Source organism: Cervus elaphus, chromosome 22 (assembly GCF_910594005.1).
Source record: "Cervus elaphus chromosome 22, mCerEla1.1, whole genome shotgun sequence".
Lineage (NCBI taxonomy): Eukaryota > Metazoa > Chordata > Mammalia > Artiodactyla > Cervidae > Cervus > Cervus elaphus.
Genome location: NC_057836.1, coordinates 11,874,527 through 11,895,301, shown reverse-complemented (window position 1 = coordinate 11,895,301; position 20,775 = coordinate 11,874,527). Strand labels below are relative to the sequence as shown.

At 53.2% G+C, this 20,775-nt stretch overlaps 1 protein-coding gene across 1 annotated transcript in view; it reads left to right on the top strand.

Annotated features, from left to right (window-relative positions):
- Nucleotides 1-3,160: 3,160 nt before the first annotated feature.
- Nucleotides 3,161-20,775, top strand: part of WNT5B (Wnt family member 5B) — a 78,683-nt gene continuing 61,068 nt past the window's right edge. The window contains exon 1 of the mRNA XM_043880663.1: nucleotides 3,161-3,570. The gene's annotated coding sequence lies outside the window, so the exon portion shown is untranslated. The remainder of the gene's footprint in view (nucleotides 3,571-20,775) is intronic.

The following is a 20,775-nucleotide window of genomic DNA, read 5'->3' as shown; positions in this document are numbered from 1 at the left end:
GGTGGTTCTCGGTTTCCTCACCTGTTTCACCCCACGTAGTACTCACCCCCTGAGGCAGGCTGTCTCACCGCCACTCCCTGACAGATGAGGAAACAGTGGCTGAGAGACAGCCCTTCCTGCCCAAGATCACGTACACAGGCAGTGAGTCCGGATGTCCGGGGTCAGTGGGGCGGGGGTATTGATGTAGAGCCCCCTGCTCAGCATCCTCGCTAGATCTTTCCCTGGAGGACATTAGTCTCTCTGGGGAGAAGTGGTTACAGGAGACCCTCCAAGGGCAGTGAGCAGGGCTGTCTTCACCAGATGGATCTCAATCGAGAGGAAACGTAACTGCACATATCAGCGTTGAGACTGTCCATCCTCTTGCCTCCTTCGGCCTCCCTCGAGCTGCTGGCCTCCTCCTGTGAACTTTTCTCGACAAGTCACTGCAGAGGCAGATTCAAGCCCATGACAGCAGAGTTCTCCTCTTTCCAACCCTGGTGCCACTAGTGTTTAGTATCCCCCCGACCCACACATCCCAGAATGTCTCAGCTACTGTGAGTCTGAGGCAGGCAGGGGATTGGAGGGGGTAATCTATGGGGATCTATGGATGGCAGCTTGATATTTGGGTCAGAATCTACCAACTTTTCAAGCCCCTGTTTTCAGAAGAGCATCCAGACAACAAGCACAAGGTGAACACTGTCCAGCTCAGACCATGGAGTAGCTGTTGGCAAAACGGCTACTAGCGCTATAGCTGTGTTTCTCCATCTTCTCCCGGCTTCGAAGGCTCGTCAGGCTGGTGCCCCCAAGAAATTCTCTGTGCATCCCAAATAAACCCTTAGGAAGCGGCAGAGAAGCAGACTGGGTTGGGGTGGGGTGGAAGACTTTCTCACATCAGGACGCTGGCGCCAGAGCGGCCGTGGTCCATGAAACTCTTCCTCCCCGTGCTGCGATGGGAAAGGGGACCGCTGCCCTCAGCGTGCACAGCCCAAGGGGCAGAGGTCAGCCTTAAAGGGGCCTCGACAGAGAGCCACAGAGAACTAAGGAAACGGAGGAGGCTGGCTCCTCCTGTCTCCCTCTGATGGGGTTTTGTTAGCCGTTCTGCCTTGAAGGAAGCCTCTGAGGGTGGCTGGCAGCCTGTGGGTGCATGACCAGGAAGGAGGAACAGCGTCGCCAATAAACAAAGCAGGAACCATTACCCTTTTCCATAGGTCCAGAAACTTGCTTTCTCTGTGTTTAAACCACAAGTGCCAAGTCAGGGTATGTTTTATCTGGGGGAGAAGGCAGGAGACCCCACCCAGCCATCACAGACAAAACATGGGCAAGCCTCGTCCGCAGTCCCACAGCGCTGGCCTCTGGGCTGACTCAAGCAGTGGGGCGCTCACCACTTCCCCTGGGAACCTGGCCCAGGACTCGGGGCTCCTCGTTCGAATGCTTTCCCAGCTACTCAGCCACAAACTCCTTTCCTGGGGGGCTGCAGCTTCCCTCGCTGGACCACAGGCGTTGACTCATCTTGGACCAAGATAGAGGCGGGAGGTGCAGGAACACACGGGGGACATTCAGCTGGGGTGGCTGTCATCTGTCACCTGCCCTCCCCCTGGGTGGTCAGCTGGGGCCCAAGCAAACTTGCTCATTCTTGTGGTTATTCCTTTAGACGTTTAACCTCCCGAGGCTGGGAGCTGCACTTAGCCATCTCTGTGTGTTTAGGGCTCCATAAACGAGAGTATGAAGTGAATCCCCAGCTTCTGCCAGGCTGCATGCCACTTCTCTTCTGCATGAGGCCTTCCTTTGCTCGCACAAAGACCCTAACCCCAGAATCCATTTCTTGTGAGGAGAAGGTGAGCCTGTTTGTAATCTGACAAGGTGAATTCAAAGCTTTTGTCCTGCGTTAGACCAACTCCCTGCAGGTCTCATCTGTCCCCACAGATAGAGCCTTGAACTAGCTCCCCTTGGGGAAGGCGCCCCCCCGCCCCCCACCGCCCCATGGCAGTTACAGGCTATTCATTTCAGGCTGCTGGACCTGGTCTCGTAAACCCCATTTACTGTGAGGTGAGAAGAGTCCTGGGGCACCTCCGGCCAGACCAGCACAATTCCAGGGAAGACTTTCCCCCTAATTAGCGTGGTATTTGCTAAAACTACGCTTACTTTCCTTATTGTAAAACCCAGAGCACAATAGATCCTTACTGCCAGCCCACTGTGGTGGGTTCCTGGGCCCTTAGTCTCTGACCACCCCCTGCAGCCCCTTCCCCCACTGAAAGGGGAAGGCTGTCACTCTGTTTTGATACTAATTTTAAAAAGCCCAAGGCTTCAATTATTGCTACCACTTTTCCCCTCACCTACTGCATTCAAAGATAATTTCTTTATCAGAGCAACCTTCTATTTACTAAGGGAAGGGAAGGAGGTGCAGAATATTAAAAAAAAAAAAAAAAAAAAGCCCTTGTAGGGTGGGCCTCACACCATGCTGGCCCTCTTGGTTGGGGTCTGGACTAGGCTCCAGGGCTGGAGTTGGAGCTCTGCCCTGGTGGGACCTTGGCTACTCCTTCTGGGGCAGCTCGCCCAGGGGTACCAGCAGGTACCACGCTCCCCAGATTTGGGGGCTGCAATCAGTGTTGGGTCATGGGTCCCAGCGGAGGCTCTAGTGACTGTTTGGGCTCTAACTCCCTTCAGTGACTACCGGAGTAATTCAGCCCTAATGGTGTCCCAGAAGTGATGAGGGCGCACATTTTCCTTTTGGAAACGCGTTTCTTGCGATCCCTGCCGCAGGGGCCGTCCTCACCCGAGGGATGGCTTTGCTGGGTGCTGTCCAGGGATCCAGGACCAGAGGGAATGTCTCGGGTTTGTGAGCCAGAAATGACAGGTCCTCTCTTCCTTGGGGGGACCCAGAGGAGGATAAGGCGCGTGCGAGTATTTGATGTGAGCTGGGGGCTCCCGGCAGGAGCGCTGGCTGCACCGGGGGCTGCTGCCCAGTGAGTCCTTAGGTGCTCCCGGAGGACCCGGCAGAGTTCCGGCGAAGTGGGCGGTAGATGTGCTGGATGTCCGGGGAGGGGGTTGCTCCCCACGCGCGCCGCGGAGTCTGGCTCGAGAAAGAGCGGGCGCGCGGGGCGCGGAGGCAGGTGCGAGGCCCGGTCCCGCCCGGGAGGAGCCCCGGGGGCGGGTTGTCACGGCAGGGCGGGGGCGGGGAGGAGGCGCGGGGCGGAGCGCGGGGCCCGGGACCCGCCGGCCGGCGCCGGCCCTGCACTCGGAGCCGCGGCCGCCACCGCCGCAGCCAACTCGGGCCCAAGTTCCCAACCGAGGCGGGAGAGGAGCGCGCAGCCCCCGGCCCGAGCCCTGCGCAGCGCCCGGCCTCCTCCTCTCGACCGCCGGCCGCGCCCCGCCTCCGCCCGCCGGCTCGGACACAGGCGCCCTCCGGGTAGAGAGCTCGGGCTCCGCGGGAGCGAGTGGTGGACCCCTGGGGCCGGGCGGACGCTCGGCGAGACCGAACCGCAGCGCGGAGAGTCGGCGCCCCCGGCCACCCGGGCCCCGCGGGCTCTGGAAGGGCCGGACCACCGGACAGCGAGCGGGAGCCCGCGGGCCTGACAAGCCGCGGACGCGCAGGTAAGCCCCCGCCCCGCCGCCCAACTTCCCCGCGCCCCTCGCCCGCGGGCCAGTCTGGGTGCCAGGGTCGGGAGCAGAGAGGCGCGGTCCAGGAGGGGCCCCACCCCACCGCATCCCCAGGGACCCAGAGCTCGGAGCGGGGCGGGTCTGCGGGGCCGGGGGGCCCGCAGGGGAAGGGGTCCCCGCCGCCGAACAAAGCTGGGGCCGCTGGCTCTCGCCGCGCCCGGGCCGCCCCCAGCCGGCAGGTAGCAAGGGTCCCCGCCTCCGGGAGGAGGGTGTCGCCGCTTTCGGGCCCCAGGAGCTGCGGGGAGCCGCCCCCGGGCGCACAGGCTCAGACCCGGGCAGTCCCCGCGCCGCGAGCCCCCAGCTTCCCGCGCTCTTTTCCCGGCTCGCTCGGGCCCAGCTGGGCTCCGCGGTGGGCTCTGCGCCCCGCGCCCGCCAGACTGTGGCGAGGCTCCATCTGGATTCTTTTAACCCCCTCGAGCAGTGTTAGTTTGGTGCCTGGATTCCTGCCGAAGCCCGAGCAGGTCTCAGGCTGGTTCTCCTGAGTTTTCTGTTTTCTTTCATTGCGCCTCCGCTCGCCCTGCCTCTTCCCCGCCGGCCGTGAGAGGTGCGGGGTGGCCTTTCTCCACCCTCTCCTGGAGCCTCGGGGAATACTTGGCCGCGCACTCACACAGAGCGCCCTTTCCTGGATGTTTTCGTTGCCTTTGCTTGGGGCAGGATTGCTTCTTCGACAGAGTGAGGCGCTGAGGGGTGACCTGGCTGTGCTGGGGGACTTGCTCTCCGCTTGCCCCCCGGCCCTTTTGCCACCTGGCTGCTTGGCCACCGCCTTCAGTTACCACCACCCGGGCAGAGCTTCAGCCTGGTACCTGGAGGAGAATCCTGTTACCAGTCTAGTGGCCGAAGAAGTACCCATTGACAGCAATGTGATGCGTGCCATCAGCATGAGTGCAGTAATCTCCAGTGGGCAGAGTCACGCTCCTGGCCAGATTACCAGCACCCAGCCAGGGGCAGCGGTGGAAGCTCAGGGTGGCCCCTCCTGAGGCTAGCCCTAAGGTAACACAGGGGCTGGAGACAGTGGGCACACCCTGGGAGAGCCGGGGACCCTCTCCTGGAGGCCGCCCCTCCGGTGTGGATTAACGTGTGCTGTTCACTTATCAAGCGCAAGGCTCTGCTCTCAGGCATGGAGGAGTGATACCCAGCCTGCGTTTGCGCCCACAGGCCTGCTAGGCGCACACTCAGTCCCGGCAGACCTGCTGACCCATGAGATGTGGAAGGCTGAGTGGTGGTTTCCTCCATTTCAAAATAGTGTCTGTTCTGTCTTCACACAGAAGGTTTGTGGCTATAAATAGCACAAGGAAGGAGATACCTCTACTGGGAAGGACAGGCGGTGCTCAGAGACCTCTGCATGCTGAGGTCGCTGTGATGCCCCAGGGCGTTTGTGGGGAGGTCCAGTCCCAAACCTGAGGACAGAGGTTTCTGCACCATCAGAGGTGGAGCAGGCACAGGGGAGGACGTTTGTCGAGCCAAGGACCTACCGAGGTGGAATGTGGATAAGTACCTGAGGGCAGTCCCCTTCCTTTCCTAGAGAAAATTGCCCCTTGGGTGTGGGACTTGCTAGGGTCTGCAGGCCCTGCAGTCCCAGGCCCCAACTTCTCGAGTATTCAAGTACAGATGTGTGAACAGACATCTGCTCAGTCTGAGAAGAGCCCTCTTTGGGTCCTTTCTATGGAGCCGTTGCCTCCAAGGGGTCTGATTGGCTTGAAAACAACCCTTTTCTAAAACAAAAAAAAAATTTTTTTTTTCTATGCCCAAAGTCTAAGCCAAATTGCTGGGAGCCATATGCTATGAAAAGAAAAAATTTGGGCTTGCTCTTCACCTGGGTATTTCACCCTGCTGTTACTCTAGTGGCAGCTCAAAGAGTTTCTTGTTTGCTCTTCCTCAAGGAGGACCAGAGCCCAGGCTAGCCTGTTCTAATTTTCGCTCCTGGTGTCTCTGCGGCTTCTGGATGGCCATGCTGGCCTGTCTAGTAGGGTAGGAGGCTTTACGTGACGTGCTGCTCCTCACCGTCTCTAAAATAGACACCAGTAAGCCCACAGAGCTGTCCTGTTTGCTGTTCTCTGCTCCGAGCTCTGTTCCAAATAGCCTGCCATTAATCCCCTTCGTCTTCCACACAGGTCCCCCTGTTCCTTCCCCACACCTGAACACAGTCCGTAGAGTTTTCAGTAGTTCGTTGGTTGCTGTTTTGGGGGCTCCTTCAAGTCTCTTGAGCCTCACAACAGCAGAGAGATCTAGAAGTCCCCAGTGGGGAGAGGACAGGGCGCAGGGAAGTCCTGCGAGTCTCACCTCGGGGCATCCCTAGCTAGTTCCTATTGTTGTTCAGTTGCTCAGTCATGTCACACTCTTTGTGATCCCATGGACTACAGCACACCACACTCCCCTGTCCTTCACTATCTCCCGGAGTTTGCTCAAATTCATGTCCGTTGAGTCGGTGATGTGTCTATTAAGCATCTTCAAACTGCATCCAGCAGTTCAGAGAAACCCAGGAGAGGGCTTGGGGATGGACACTTGGTGAAGGTGAAATCCCTACGGTTTTCCACCTGAGCCACCTTTTACAGTACAAATCACCCTCTCCCCATCTCTGAGGAGGACAGACTGCCCGCTCCAGGCAGCGAGCTGGTGGAGCCCAGAAAGCGGACCCAACATTTGGTCCAGTCTGGCCAGCCTTGGCAATGGTGGCCCACTCCTCCCAGCCCCTCTGCTGGGACTATTTACCTGGCTAAATTTAAGCATCCACCCCCTCATTCCAGTCTGACCCACTGGCTCTGGGTCTCACCCTCCTGGCCACTGGGCAGCATTTCCAGGCTTGCTGGCCCTTGTGGTTGCAGCTGGGTCTTTCCCAGCTGTGCAGCTGAAGTTCTCTTCCAGACTTTCTAAAGTCGGCCTCTCTCCTTCCTGGGTCTCCCCTCGGGGCTTTCTTCTCACCTCTTTGTGGAAGCTGATCAGTACTGGGGAAGGCTCTCCTCTGACCACCCCCCCAAATATCAGGCACAGGGACCCTCGACTCCAGCCTTGACTGAGACCCTCATGTTGACTGTAACTGTCTCCAGCCCAGCCCAGGGCCCTAAAGACACAGAGGTGTTTCTTAACCCTCCATACCCCAAGAAAACCCAGCCCGCCTGTGTGTCCTGTTCTTGCATGAAGTTTCTGGGAGAGGTTTATTGGGGTGCATTGTAGCATCTCCTCTGGGGGCTCAGTTGTCTCTCCTGTCACGTGGGGTTTTGGATTGCCCTGGATGCCTTTTTCAGTTCTAATAGACAGTTGTTTCCAACAGCTTTGGCTGGTTCCATTTTGGAAATCCCTCTGCTGTGGCCCAGGCCTGGGGGTGGGTGGCCACCAATGAAAGGAGGGCCGTCCCCACCAAGGGTGGCACGCGTCTCACACGGTTCCTGTTTCACCCCCCATGGCTTCAGGCAGGGCTTGTGGTCCAGCCAGGGACTAGGTTGTGCTCCTGGCTCTGGCCTCAAGGGCCCCTGTGGTTAGTCAGCATCCCAAGATGAAGTGCGGAGGCCCTGTCTCCAGCTGCTGGAGACCTGGGGGCCAGGGCCCAGGGTCCCTTCTCTTCTGTGGCTTCCTTGAACCACAGAAATGCTAACCCTCGAAGGTCACTCCCGTTTGACTAATACGGTCGGGGATTTCCTGAGGTCTGGGCTTCCATCTAGTCAAAGCTATGGTTTTTTGAGTACTCACGTATGGATGTGAGAGTTGGACCATAAAGAAAGCTGAGCACTGAAGAATTGATGCTTTTGAACTGTGGTGTTAGAGAAGACTCTTGAGAGTCCTTTGGACTACAAGGAGATCAAACCAGTCCATCCTAAAGGAAATCAGTCCTGAATATTCATTGGAAGGACTGATATTGAAACTGAAGCTCTAATACTTTGGCCACCTGATACAAAGAACTGACTCACTTGAAAAGACCCTGCTGCTGGGAAAGATTGAGGGCAGGAGGAGAAGGGGACGACAAAGGATGAGATGGCTGGATGGCATCACCAACTTGATGGACATGAATTTGAGTAAGCTCCGGGAGTTGGTGATGGACAGGGAAGCCTGGAGTGCTGCAGTCCATGGAGTCGCAAAGAGTTGGACACAACTGAGTGACTGAACTAAACTGGGCTTCAGTTTGAGAAGTTCTTGGTTTACAGACTGTAGGCCCCGAGTCACATCTGAGTGATCTGGAACATCCAATGAGTAAGTTTGCTCTCAGGATTATTAGGGGAGCAAAAGACACAAGAACATAACTTCCCTCTGAGCATTACTAGGGGAGCAAAAGACATGAGAACAGGACTTCCCTGGTGGTGCAGTGGTTAAGAATCTGCCTGCCAGTGCAGGGGACACTGGTTCGATCCCTGGTCCAGGAAGATCCCACTTGCCATGGGGCAAGTAAGCCCGGGAGCCCCAACTACTAAAGCCCGCACCCCAGAGCCCAAGCTCCTCAGGAAGAGAAGCCCTTGCACTGCAACTAGAGAGTAGCCCCCACTCGCCGAGACTAGAGAAAGCCCGTGCAGCAACAGAGACCCAGCACAGACAAAAATAAAACAGAAAGTGCACCATTTAAATAAAAAGAAAGGAGAGACTCCCCTGATGGTCAGATGGTTAAGAATCTGCCTTGCAAAGCAGGGGACATGGGTTTGATCCCTGGTCAGACTAAGATCCCACGTGCCGCAGGGCAACCAAGCCTGCGTGCTGCAACTAGAGAGCCACGCCACAATGAAACATCCCAGGATCCCACATGCCACAACTAAGACTCGACACAGCTAAAAGACACACACACACACAGATTACACAGTATATAATAAAAATATAATAAAAATCACTTTATATTTAAAAGAAACGCGGACAAAGCTTTTCTGATACGAACTTGGGGTGACCCTGTTCCCTCCTGAGTCTCACTCTGCTCTCCTTTTGTGGGGAGGCTTTGGGGGAGGAGCTGCAGAGCACCCCGGGCTCTGTTCCTGCTGCCGCCCCCCCCCCCCCCCGGCCCCTGCCATTTCTCCTCCCAGGAGATACCTGGAGATGTCAGGTTTCCCGTCACTGAGGGAGGCTGATGGAAGTCAAGCCCCATTCGTGGAATCATCTCTGAGATGCTCGTTGGGAAGTTTCTCCTGGGAAACTTTGAGCAATCATTACTAAATACTTCATACAGATCTTGTTTGGGGTATAAGACCTGCATTCAAAGTGATAAAACCTTTGAAGAGCTTTTGTGTTTAAGTGTAGGGCTAGAAATGTCCTAGCCCACTGAGGGGCAGGAGCTGGTGGATGGGGTGGGGGTTCTAGATGGTTCTGTGGGCTTTGCCCTGAGTCCACAGGCTGTGGGCAGCTTAGGGAGTGGAGGCTGGAGCCCGCCACCTGCCGGGCTTCTCTGTGCCTTGATGTCCTCACTTGTAGGTGGAAACAGTAACTTCCTGTTCCTCTCCTGTGGTAGCTGGTGGAGTAGCTGGTGGTGAGGATCAGGGCTGCAAAGGATCAGCGTTTGTAAAGCTCTAGGCTCTGCGGGGCTGGAGGTATTATGGGGGGGTACGTATTGTTGACTGTGATGATGTTGGGGAGGCACCTAGAACCCTCAGCCCAGCCCCACCACCCCTTGTTCCCATGAGCAGAACAGCCACTGTTTAGGTCAGCCTGAGTCAGTCCTGGAAGGGAGTGACTCTCACGGGTGTCGACTATGTCCTGTCAGGCACGACATCCAAGGGACAGAGCTTCCAGCAGCAGGGGCGGGTATTTGGGGTCGGCTGTCATGTAGGGAAGGAAAAGTAGAACCCCCTTGGGATGCTGATCAGAGCTGTAGGGTTGGGGGTTGAGCAGGGCCCTGGCGGGAGAGAAGGGGTCTCACGGACCCCCATCTCAAACACGTCTGTCCTTTCAACTCAGCAGATGCCCGGACAGCCCCTGTGTTTGGAAACCACTCAGTATCTTGACGTGTTGTCTTTTTCTTAAAAGGGTAACCCCTGTGAAATCACATCTGAAGTAAGCTTTAAATGCACAGAGGGAGTTACCACGTGGGTGTCTCCCTTCTTCCCAGGCCAGGGCCATCCACCCCGTGAGACGGGGTGCAGCACCTATGAAGGGCCTCGCCATCAGGTGTGTCCAGGAACCAGCAGAACCGACCTGCAGGGGGGACATGGGGGAGGAGGGGGTGGTCGCCGGCACTGGGGGAGGCTCGCATGCACACTGGAGAGGCTTTCCCACCTCAAAGCATTTAAATTCACCCACTCAGCCCCACCAAACCCCTCTGCTGGCTGGACGCTGGCCGAGACCTTCCTGGTGGCCTCAGGGGACCTTGGGCTGACAAGCGGGGCCCCACTGGCTTTCTGGGCGACCAGTCCTTCTCCAGGATGGAGGTGATGCCTCACCTGGTTGGGGAGGGGGTGGCAGATGGGTTGAGTCTTTAAATGTCAAAGCACGGAGTCCACAATCCCCAGCCCTGCTCCTGACCGAGCCTCCAGCTGCTCGAGAGTCCCACCTCCGAGTGTCAGGTTCAGAGCTTTCCTGCAGATTCTCTGTGCCTTTCCCAACGCGAACACCCTTCTTACCTCCACGGCTGTGGTCGCAGGCTCCCCCGTGGCCTGGTCCTGCCATCCTGTCCACGTGGGCACACGTGATGCTGTTCTCCCTGTGCTGGACCCCTGCCCTCAGGTCTCAGCGGCAGCTTTGCCCCCTGCCCACCCCCCAACTCTCTATTCCTGGCTCTCTGCTCTAGAGCACCCATCACTGCCTCTAACTCTGGTTTGCTAGTTCCTGTTCAACATCTGCCGCCCCACGTCTGTCATGTTCTCCATGGAGTCCTCGGAGCTGAAACCCTGCTGAGGGTGCCTGAGCTTAAAAGCCTTCCCAGAATAGCTCTTGACTGTTGATCTTATGGCAATGAGCTTCGTAATTGTGTAGTATGTTCTTTGCTAGAAAGAGGCCTATTTTGCCTTTAAAAAAAATGCCACCCTTAATAATTTTCTGTGGACTGAGTTGGATTGCATTATTCATGTAATAAATATTGGTCCAGGCATGTCCCAAGTGCTGAAGACATAAGATACAGTTCCTAGATTTTGTTCTAGTAATTCCTTCTTTGTACAAACAGTAAGTGTGCAGAATTCTAAAACCTCTTGAGTCTTCTATCCTCCCATCTTTGCTTAGGGGCTTCACTGGTGGCTCCATGGTAAAGAACCCGCCTGCCAGTGCAGGAGAGGCGGGTTTGATCCCTGGGTCAGAAAGATCCCCTGGAGAAGGGAGTGGCAACCCACTCCAATATTCTTGCCTGGAGAATGTTATGGACAGAGGAGCCTGGGGGGCTACAGTCCACGGGGTCGCAAAGAGTTGGACACGATTGAGCAACTAAACAACAACATCTCCTGTGGTGAAGACCCCATCTGTGACAGTACACACACACACGTCACTGGTGGTTTGGTGATGCAGTGGATGGTGGACACACCCACGGCCCCTGCAGTGGAAGTGCAGAGTCTTAACCACTGCACCACCAGGGACGTCCCCTTGTTCAGTCTTTACTGCACAGACATGTGCAAGCATGTATGCATTTTCAAACACATGTGTGTACTTCTTACCAGCTTGTCTTCCTTCTGGACGGCAGTGCTTGGAGGGCAGGTGCCGGGCCTGTCCTCGCCTTTGGTGCCTGTCCGGCCTGGCCGTAGCAGGTGCCTGGGAGTGTGGACGAAAGTCCTGGGGGCACAGTTGTGTGTGGGTCCTGGCGTGTAGCTGTGTCTCTGCAGAGAAGGTCTGGTGGTTCCTTCGCCTCTCAGGCTCACGAGCCTCCTGGTGAGAGGAACATCGGTACCACTTTTCTTTGCTTATGGTCCCCAAACCATGTTTCCAAACCTCGACACTATTTATTTTGGACCTGGTAATTCTCTGCTGTAGGGGCTGTCCTGTCTACTGTGGGCTGTTGAGCAGCATCCCTGAGCTCTACCTGCTAGATGCCAGCAGCATTGCCTCCCAGTGACCACAGACAAAAGTGTCCCCAGACACAGCCATTTGTCCCCAGGGGGCAAAACTGACCCTGTCTGAGAACCACTGTTCTAAAGTATTTCTGTGACTTTCAGAGAATCTTTTCTTGTGTCCAGTTCCCCCGAATCCTTTGGAACGATTGTGCATTTTGCATCCTGTCTTGGTGCTCCTGCCGGGCGGGATGTGAATTATAGCCCCAGCTCTCCCACCCGCTGTTCGTCCCTGGTCCACTCCCCAGGGACATCGCTCACCAGCTCCTGGATGGTCGCCCTGCTGCCCCACATCCCTCCCCTGCTCAGCATTCTTTTCTTTTTTAGTATTTATTTATTTTTGGCTGTGCTGGGTCTTCCTCGATGCTCTCGAGCTTTCTCAAGTTATGGCGAGGGGAGCTACTGTCTATCTGTGGGGCACAGGCCGGGCTTCTCATTGCGGTGGCTTCTCTTGTGGCAGAGAATGGGCTGTAGGTGTCTGGGCTTCAGTAGTTGTGGGGTGTGGGCTCGGTCGTTTTGGAGCATAGGGTCAATAGTTGTGGTGCAAGGGCCCAGCTATCCCGCAGCATGGGGGATCTTCCTGGACCAGGAATCCTACCAGTGCCCTGTGCATTAACAAGTGGATTCTTAACCACTGGACCACCAGGGAAGTCCCCCTGCTCAGCATTCTTGAGTGACTCCTCCTGTCCCTACTCAGCTCACAGAGTATCTTTACTCCGGGTTCAATACATTCAATCCTGCCCCTAATGACCTTCCCAGAGTCCTCTCTCTGCTCCCCTGTGCTTCAGCCAAGCCAGAGTCCTGCCTACCCCACCCTCTTCCTGTGGACACCTCAGATGCCAGCCCCCTGCCCACCTCTGTCGGAAAGGACCCCTCTGGCTGGGAGCTGGCTCGAAAGGGCTGCTTCTGTTCAAAGCTCACCCATGGGGTCCTTTTCACACTTGATCTTACATTGTGATCACTTGTGTTTGCATCTCATCCTCGCTCCCAGCCACATGGCTGGTTACACCACGTTCTCATCACATCTTAGATGAGGCCCTGCGTTCTGCCAGGACTGTGCTGGGAGCCACCTCAGGGAGGTGCCCGGCTGAGAGCGGGTCCCCTGAGAGTGGGGTGTCAGCAGAGGGGCCACTGTGTGCCGAGCAGTTGTTTAGACAGTGTCAGCCTGGATGTCGGCCTTCCAGGCTTCAGGGCAGCACAGCTGTGACCTTCAGGCATGTAAAGCCTTTGCCCCCTGCCCCAGCTTCCTGTCCCCTGAGCAGTGGGGAGCACACAGCCTCTGGGGGCAAGTGGATGGACCTGAGTTAGAACCCCGACTTGGCCGTTCACACCCGAGGACCTCACCCCAACTCCTGAGCTTTTCTGAGCTCCCCGTTCTTTGTCCTGTAGATGGGAATAATAGAGGCCATCTCCTAGGTTATTTATCCTGAAAATCCATTGTGATGGTTTGTGTGAATTAGGGCCATCCAGGGTCAGCCCCCTTCTTTAACTCTTCACTGAACAAAGTGAAGGTGTCAGGGGGTTGTCACCCAGATGCTTCAGTACCCGATCAGGGTTTGAGCCACAAGAACCGCGTATTTGTAACTTGGTTTGCTTTGACAGTGAGGAGACAAAGGAGATATGAAAATACACCTCCGTGACAGCTGCCTTCACAAGGAGCTCTTCCCAAGAGCTCCGGGCTCCAGGCTCTGCGAATTTCCCTTGAGGGACCTGATCTGAGTGGATTCTCTGAGAAGTCCCCGAAATCAGCATTGTTACTACTCAACAGTATTGATAAATTAATAAGCCGATGGGTTCACAATGTGCCCTTCATGCCTACTTCACACAGCTGTGGAATTAAGTGAGACCGTGTGCATGAAAGTGGCTTCCACCCACCATGAGGCTCTGTTCATCAGAATGGGAAGGTGACCCAGAGACAGCCCCAGGTGACTCAACAGTGACTCCCACCTGGCAATGGGCTTCTCGTTTCTCTGTGTCTAAGAGTCTTTGAAAACTTTGTAGGAGCTTGTCTGGTGAGGCTAAACCCTATCCCAAAGTTTCAGTAAGAAGTTACACCCTATAACTAGAGAGCTAGGCTTTTTTTTTTTTTTTTTTTTTCCATTTTATATTTTCCTGTTTCACTGTCTTGGCACTGGAAAGTATTTCTGAAAAAAAAAAATCATCAACATTAACACGAATGTGTTTATCATGAATGAGTAAATCTAATCTCTACATGCAGCATTTAAATCAACTTCTGCAGCCCAATAGGAGCCCGACTGTGGCCTCAAAACTCAGCAGCAGTGGGACTTCCCAGGCGGTCCACTGGTTAGGACCCCACGCTTCCAATGCAGGGAGCACAGGTTCCGTCCCTGATTAGGGAACTAGATCCTACATGCCACAACTGAAGGTCCGGTGTGCCACATCTAAGACCTGGCACAGCCAAATAAATAAAAATAAATGTTAACATCCTTAGAGTACTACCCTGGGGGTCCCGTGGTTTAGAATCCACCTGCCAATGCAGGGGACATGGGTTTGATCCCTGAGTCCACAGGCCCTAGAACCGGTGCTCTGCAACAAGAGAAGCCACCACAGTGAGAAGCCTGCACGCAGCCGCTGGACAGCAGCCCCCACTCCAACCAAGACTCAGCGCAGTCAAAAAGAATAATAAATAAATCATTTTTTTAACCAACCTCAATTTAAGAGAGTCCATAGAGGACATTATGAGGATTAAACTAAATGCATGGAAAGCACCTACCTAGCAGGCATTGCCTGTAGAGAATCCTGCCAGGCAGATGTTCACACTAATTATGCTCCTCGTGTGTGCTCAGTTGTTCAGTCGTGTCTGACTCTTTGTGACCCCAAGGACTGCAGCCTGCCAGACTCCTCTGTCCATGGGATTTTCCAGGCAAGAATACTGGAGTGGGTTGCCAGCCCTCCTGCAGGGGATCTTCCCAACCCAAGGATCGAACCTGAGTCTCTCATGTCTCTTGCTTGGTATGCAGGTTCTTTACCACTAGTGACACCTGCGAAGCCCAGTTATGCTTCTAGTGAAAATGTGTCAGCCCCTCAGTCATGTCTGACTCTTTGTAACCCCGTGGACTGTAGCCTGCCAGGCTCCTCTATCCATGGGTTTCTCCAGGCAAGAATACTGGAGTGGGTTGCCGTTTCCTTCTCCAGGGATTGAACCCAGGTCTCCTACATTTAGGCGGATTCTTTACAGTCTGAGCCACCGGGGAAGGACAACCACATGAATCACTCCTGTGCAGTTGCCAGGGACTAGCTCTGCTGACATCATCAGAAGCCAGGTTGTGTCTGGAGAGAAGGGGTCCTGTTGGTGTTATTTTCACACTTAGGTGTGGCATCAGTAAACTATACAAACATGTCAGCTCCACAGTAATCTGACTGCAGAGACTTTGCATTTTCAGGTGTCGCTTGCTCTACAGTGACCAAGACAGTAGAATCCTGGTCTCAACCTTGCCAGACAGATTGGGGGTGTTTTCTTTCGAGTGAGATTGTGGAGGTGCACGGCTGACTATGCCAGGCGCTCAGGAAGAGCCTTAATTGGTCTCTCGGTTTTATTGGTGAAACCTGCAAGGCTGCTTTTGAAGAAACGTCCTGAGCTGTTTGTATCTGGAGGCTGGGGAAAGTCTTGGCGGTGTCAAAACTCATAAGCTTCTTTCATTCAGGCTTCTGTTTCTTTACTTGCTGCCCTGTATTGCCATAACTGTATGATGGAGGGGGGGCTTAATTTTTATTTTATTTTTAAATTTATTTATTCTCTGTCTGCACTGAATGGCATGTAGGACCCTACTTCCCTGACCAGGGATCAAACCAGTGGCCCCTGCAGTGCAAGTGCAGAGTGTTAACCACTGAACCACCAGGGAAGTCCCTTACTTTTTCTTTCAATTTAATTGAAGTATCATTTGCATGCAATAAAATTCATACCTTATTAAGAGTATAGATTAACGAATTTGGACAAACTCATGCAACTGCATCACCAAACAAGAGATTTCTGTTTTCCTGGAAAATCCCCTGGTCCCCTAGTCTCTCCATGCTAACACCCACTGACAATCAGGCAAACACTGATCTGATTGATGTCATTCTAGTTTTGCCTGTTCTAGAATTTCACATAGGGGCTTCCCAGGTGGCTTAGTGGTAAAGAATCCACCTGCCAAGCAGGAGATGCAGGAGCCTCGGGTTCGATCCCAGGATTGGGAAGATCCCCTGGAATAGGAAATGGCAACCCACTCCAGTATTCTTGCTTAGAGAATCCAATGGACAGGGGAGCCTGGCAGGCTACAGTCCATGGGGTAGCAAAGAGTCAGACACAACTGGGTGAGCACAAAATTTCACAAAAACAGAATTGTACCAGAATTATTTGGGTTTTTGTTTCAGCTCTTTGGTGTTCAGCTTCTTTTGCTTGGTGTAGTATCTGTGAGATTTTTCCTTGTTGCTGAGGTTATTAATAGCTCATTTCTTTTGATTGCTGTATTATACCTATACCATTGAATTCACTTTGGATAGACATTTAGGTTATTCTCAGTTCAATTCAGTTGCTCAGTCGTGTCCAGCTCTCTGTGACCTTATGGACTGCAGCACACCAGGCTTCCCTGTCCATAACGAATTCCTGGAGCTTACTCAAACTCATGTGCATCGAGTCAGTGATGCCATCCAACCATCTCATCCTCTGTTGTCCCCTTCTCCTCCTGCCTTCAGTCTTTCCCAGCATCAGAGTCTTTTCCAATGAATCAGTTCTTTGCATCAGGTGGCCAAAGTATTGGAGCTTCAGCTTCACATCAGTCCTTCCAATGAATATTCAGCACTGCTTTTCTTTAGAATGGGCTGGTTGGATCTCCTTGCAGTCCAAGGGACTCTTAAGACTCTTCTCCAATACCACAGTGCAAAAGCGTCAGTTTTTTGGCGCTCAGCTTTCTTTATGGTCCAACTCTCACATCCATACATGACTACTGGAAAAGTCACCTTTATCAGCAAAGTAATGTCTCTGCTTTTTAATATGCTGTCTAGGTTGGTGATAGCTTTTCTTCCAAGGAGCAAGCATCTTTTATTTTTTTATTTTTATTTATTTATTTTTGCATCTTTTAATTTCATGGCTGCAGTCACCATCTGCAGTGATTTTGGAGCCCAAGAAAATAAAGTTTGTCACTGTTTCCATTGTTCTAGACGTTGGTTAATGTGACAGTCCCTGTCTTTTAATTGTCCTGCTTAGTCTATTTACATTTAATTTAATATAGCCTTTCAACTTTTTGTTTTGAAATCATTTTAGACTTATAGAAATGTTGCAGAAATAATTGTTTCCCAGGTGTTAACCTTTTCACATAACCATAGCACAGATTCCAACTGCAGGAAATTAACATTGCTACAGTATTATTAAGTGCCTCACAGATCTGCTTCCAATTTCACCAGCTTTTCCCTAATGTCTTTTTCTGGCCCCTGGTCCAGTCCAGCCCTGAGTCTCACATGAAATTTAGTTGTCATGTCCCCTCAGTGCCCTCCAGTCAGTAACACTGTCCCTTTTGTCCTCCTTGACCTTGACAGTTAGGTGTGTGCACTTGCAGACTGTCTCCCCCACCCCCCCAACCCCCAAAAGGAGTGGATTACTCCTTTTTTTCTCTTGAGCAGGTGGTGGTTGTGCATGTCGGACAGGAGTACTCAGAGGGGATGCTGTGTCGTCCTCGCGGGGGTACGTGATGTCAGCTTTCCTACCACTGGGGATGTTAACTTTGGATCAGTTAATGCAGTTCTTGTTATGGTTTGGTTGGAGTCTGCCATGTTGATATTTGTTTTCTGTGCATTCCCTCCCTGCTTTGTGTGTGTGTGTTGGGGGGTGCTGTCTCAAGTGTGTTGTGTCTTGTTCTGGTAGACAGTTAAATTACTGGCTAATCACTGGTGCCAGTGTTAGTGGTGCGGCACTTAGCGTGGGTCTGTCCACAGCACAGACTTTAACTTGGCAGGACTCAAACGCCATCTGTCCTGTAGGTCTTGTTAGGACTTGGTTTTCTTTCTTTTTTTTTTTTCCATTTTAAAAGATATTTATTTATTTATTTTTGGCTGTGCTGAGTCTTATTTGCTGCATGCAGGCTTTTCTCTAGTTGCGACGAGCCGGGGGCTGCTCTTCATTGTGGTGCAAGGGCTTCTCGCTGCACTGGCTTCTCCTGTTGTGGCGCACAGGCTCGAGGGCATCCCAGCGTCAGTAGTTGCGGCTCATGGGTTCACTAGTTGTGGCTCCCGGGTCCTAGAGCCCGGTCTTCAGTAGTAGGGTGCACAGGCTTAGGTGCTGCGGCAGTATGTGGGATCTTCCTGGACCAGGGATTCAACCCGTGTCCCCTGCATTGGCCGGGAGATTCTTAACCACTCAACCACCAATTTATAATTACTTACTAATGCCCTAGCGGTGTTAATTTCCTGTTGTCGGAATCTGTGCTCTGGGAAGTTCAGTTTCAGATTTTATTAGACTGTGTTTAGAAGAGGTCTTACTCAAGGGGCAGGGGGACACCCAGGGCCTGGGAGCAGGAATGATTCTGGGGCTTCTGCACAGTGTCCAGGCCACCTAACGGTGGCCCCGCTGGGGATGTTTTCATTCAGTTCTGTTCCCTGATCTTTTCTCCACGCGTGCCTCCCCGTGGATGGGTCCCCTGGTCTTTGGAGGTCTCTGACCCCTGCTTCTCCACGTGTGGTCATTTCTGAGATGCAGGAGCCTGTGGGCACCTCTCATGTCACGTTTTCGGTGTGTGTCCCGGGGACAGTTTCCGCCAGCTCCGTGGTAACCACACATCCTGTGCTCAGGCTCAGGGTATGGGAGGCAGGTGAGAAGAAATGCTTCATGACACAGATTCAGGGACCCACGAGGGTCTCCCCTTGGTCACTCTTGGCCACCCCTATCCAGGCTCCGCAACCAAGCGTGCTTCCTTCCCCTAATTTCTTTTGGCACCTTTTTCTTACCATGCTGTTCAACGTGGTGGAGTTAGCTACTCAAAATGCCAAAGATTCTGTAGCCCAAGGGGTTCTTTGGAACAGGTGACTTAATTCGAGAACTCTTTATTCTACTTTGTGGCAAAATGCTATCCTAGGTGCTGCGGAAGCAGACATGGCTAAGACAATCCCTGCCTCGAAGGAGAAACAAAGAAAGCAAAGACATTTGTTACGGGGCAGAGGCATTTATTAGCACAGATACCTCGGGAGTGGCATTGAACTTCTCTGAACTTCAACTTCCTTGTTTCTGAAGGAGGTTGAGAGCTCACCTTGAGGGGTCATTGTGAGGTTGTTTAAGAATGAAGTACAACTAGTTTCCTGTGAATTTATTTGTTTCATCTTCTCTAACGGCTCCTAGGACGTTGGAATATAAACTTTATTGTGCTGTTTGGACTTAGCTACTCTCGCAGTGGAATGATCTGGTATTTCTTGGAGCCTGGGGGCTCTGTGAGAAAATTGTTGTTGTTGTTCAGTGGTGGCTAATTCTGTCCTACTCTTTGCGACCCAGTGGACTGCAGGACACCAGGCTTCTCTGTCCTTCACCATCTCCCAGAAGTTGCTCAAACTCATGTCCATTGAGTCGGTGATGCCATCCAACCATCTCATCCTCTGCTGTCCTCTTCTGCTCCTGCCTTCGATCTTGCCCAGCACCAGTCTTTTCCAATGAGTCGGCTCTTCACAGCAGGTGGCCAAATATTGGAGCTTCAGTTTCATCATCAGTCCTTCCAGTGAATACTCCTGTGACATGGGGCCTTTTAGACAGTCCCAAGAAAGGATAGATGTATACCTCTCTTGCTTCGTGGTGTCTTCTGTCTGTTCCAAGGGAGCTGTCCCTTCCTCTCGCCCCGAGTGCCTTGTTTGGCCTGTGATGAGCATCTCAGCAGGAAATGGCCCAACTTCACCAGGGTGCCTTCCTGTCTTAGGTCCCATGAGCCCTTTGGTTATCACTTTGCAATAAAGTATGGAACGCTGGTCAGTCCTCCAATGACATTGTGTTTACTAGTGTGAACTGTGCTAATATATCCTGTTGTGCTATTCTCGAGACCCTCTGGGGACCGCGATCTCTGATTTGGCGTGTCATCTTTTTGGAAACAATATAAACTTCAGTGAGCCTCAGCGCCGCGGCACCAACAGTGGACCCTGCTCAGCTGAAGTGACAACAGCGTGAACAATGGTGACCAGATTCTCTAATTCAGAAGCGGTGACAGTTCTGTCACTGAAGTGTGCTTGGCTGACAGCATTGAAATTTGCATTTGATTTCAGAGTTGTCTGACTGTGATAGAATGTCCTGGAATATTGACTTTGACGGACGGTGGCTTCCTAGAACCGTGTGCTTTGTGCAGAAGGACTGAGAAGGCTGGCCACCACTCTCTGTCCACAGAAGGGGTGCAAGGAGGAGGAGGGTGAAGGGAGGAGGGGGGTGCAGGGGGAGGGGTGCAGGGAGGAGGGGGTTGCAGGGAGGAGGGGGGGGGTGCAGGCAGGAGGAGGGAGGCCCTGCTGGCTGGGAGGCTCCTTGCTCATATGGCCCCCAGCTGCTGGGTGGCTCTCTGGCGAGTCCCTCACCCAGATGTTTGCTCAGCACCCAGGCCAGGCTCTGGCTGACTCTCAAACATCCCAATAACGGAAACCATCTCAGAGGAGGCTGTGTTTTCAGCCAGTGGCTCTGGCTGAGGTCGGCAATGGCTCTGACAGTCCAGATAGTTACTGGACAGGCAGGAGGCACAGACAGCCAAGGAGGATCGAAGGCTGATTCTGACTTCCCTCCAGACTGTGAGATGCTGGGAGTCACCTCACCCTTCCTTCTGGACTGCACTTGCCAGTTGTAACTGGGGAGGATGGTAGATTCCACACAGGGGGTTGAGCTTCAGAAAGTTGAACAGAGGACAAGCTCAGCTAAAAGTGCTGTGGCCAAGTGGGAGTCGTGGTTCTCTCTGGGTGATGGGTTTTGTTTGTTTTCGTTGAAGTATAGTTGATTTGCAAAGTTGTGTTAGTTTCTAGGTGATAGAGTTTTGAAAAGTATTTACTTATTTATTTGGCTGTGCCAGGTTTTAGACACAGCATGTGGGATCCAGTTCCCTCACCAGGGATGGAACCCAGGCCCCCTGCAGTGGGAGTGCAGAGTCTTAGCCACTGGACCACCAGGGAAGTTCCACGTGATAGAATTTGAAGTGCTGTTTCTTCCCATTTCTAATTCTTACTTTCTAACATTCCTGGCAGTGAGCATGTAATAAAGTAA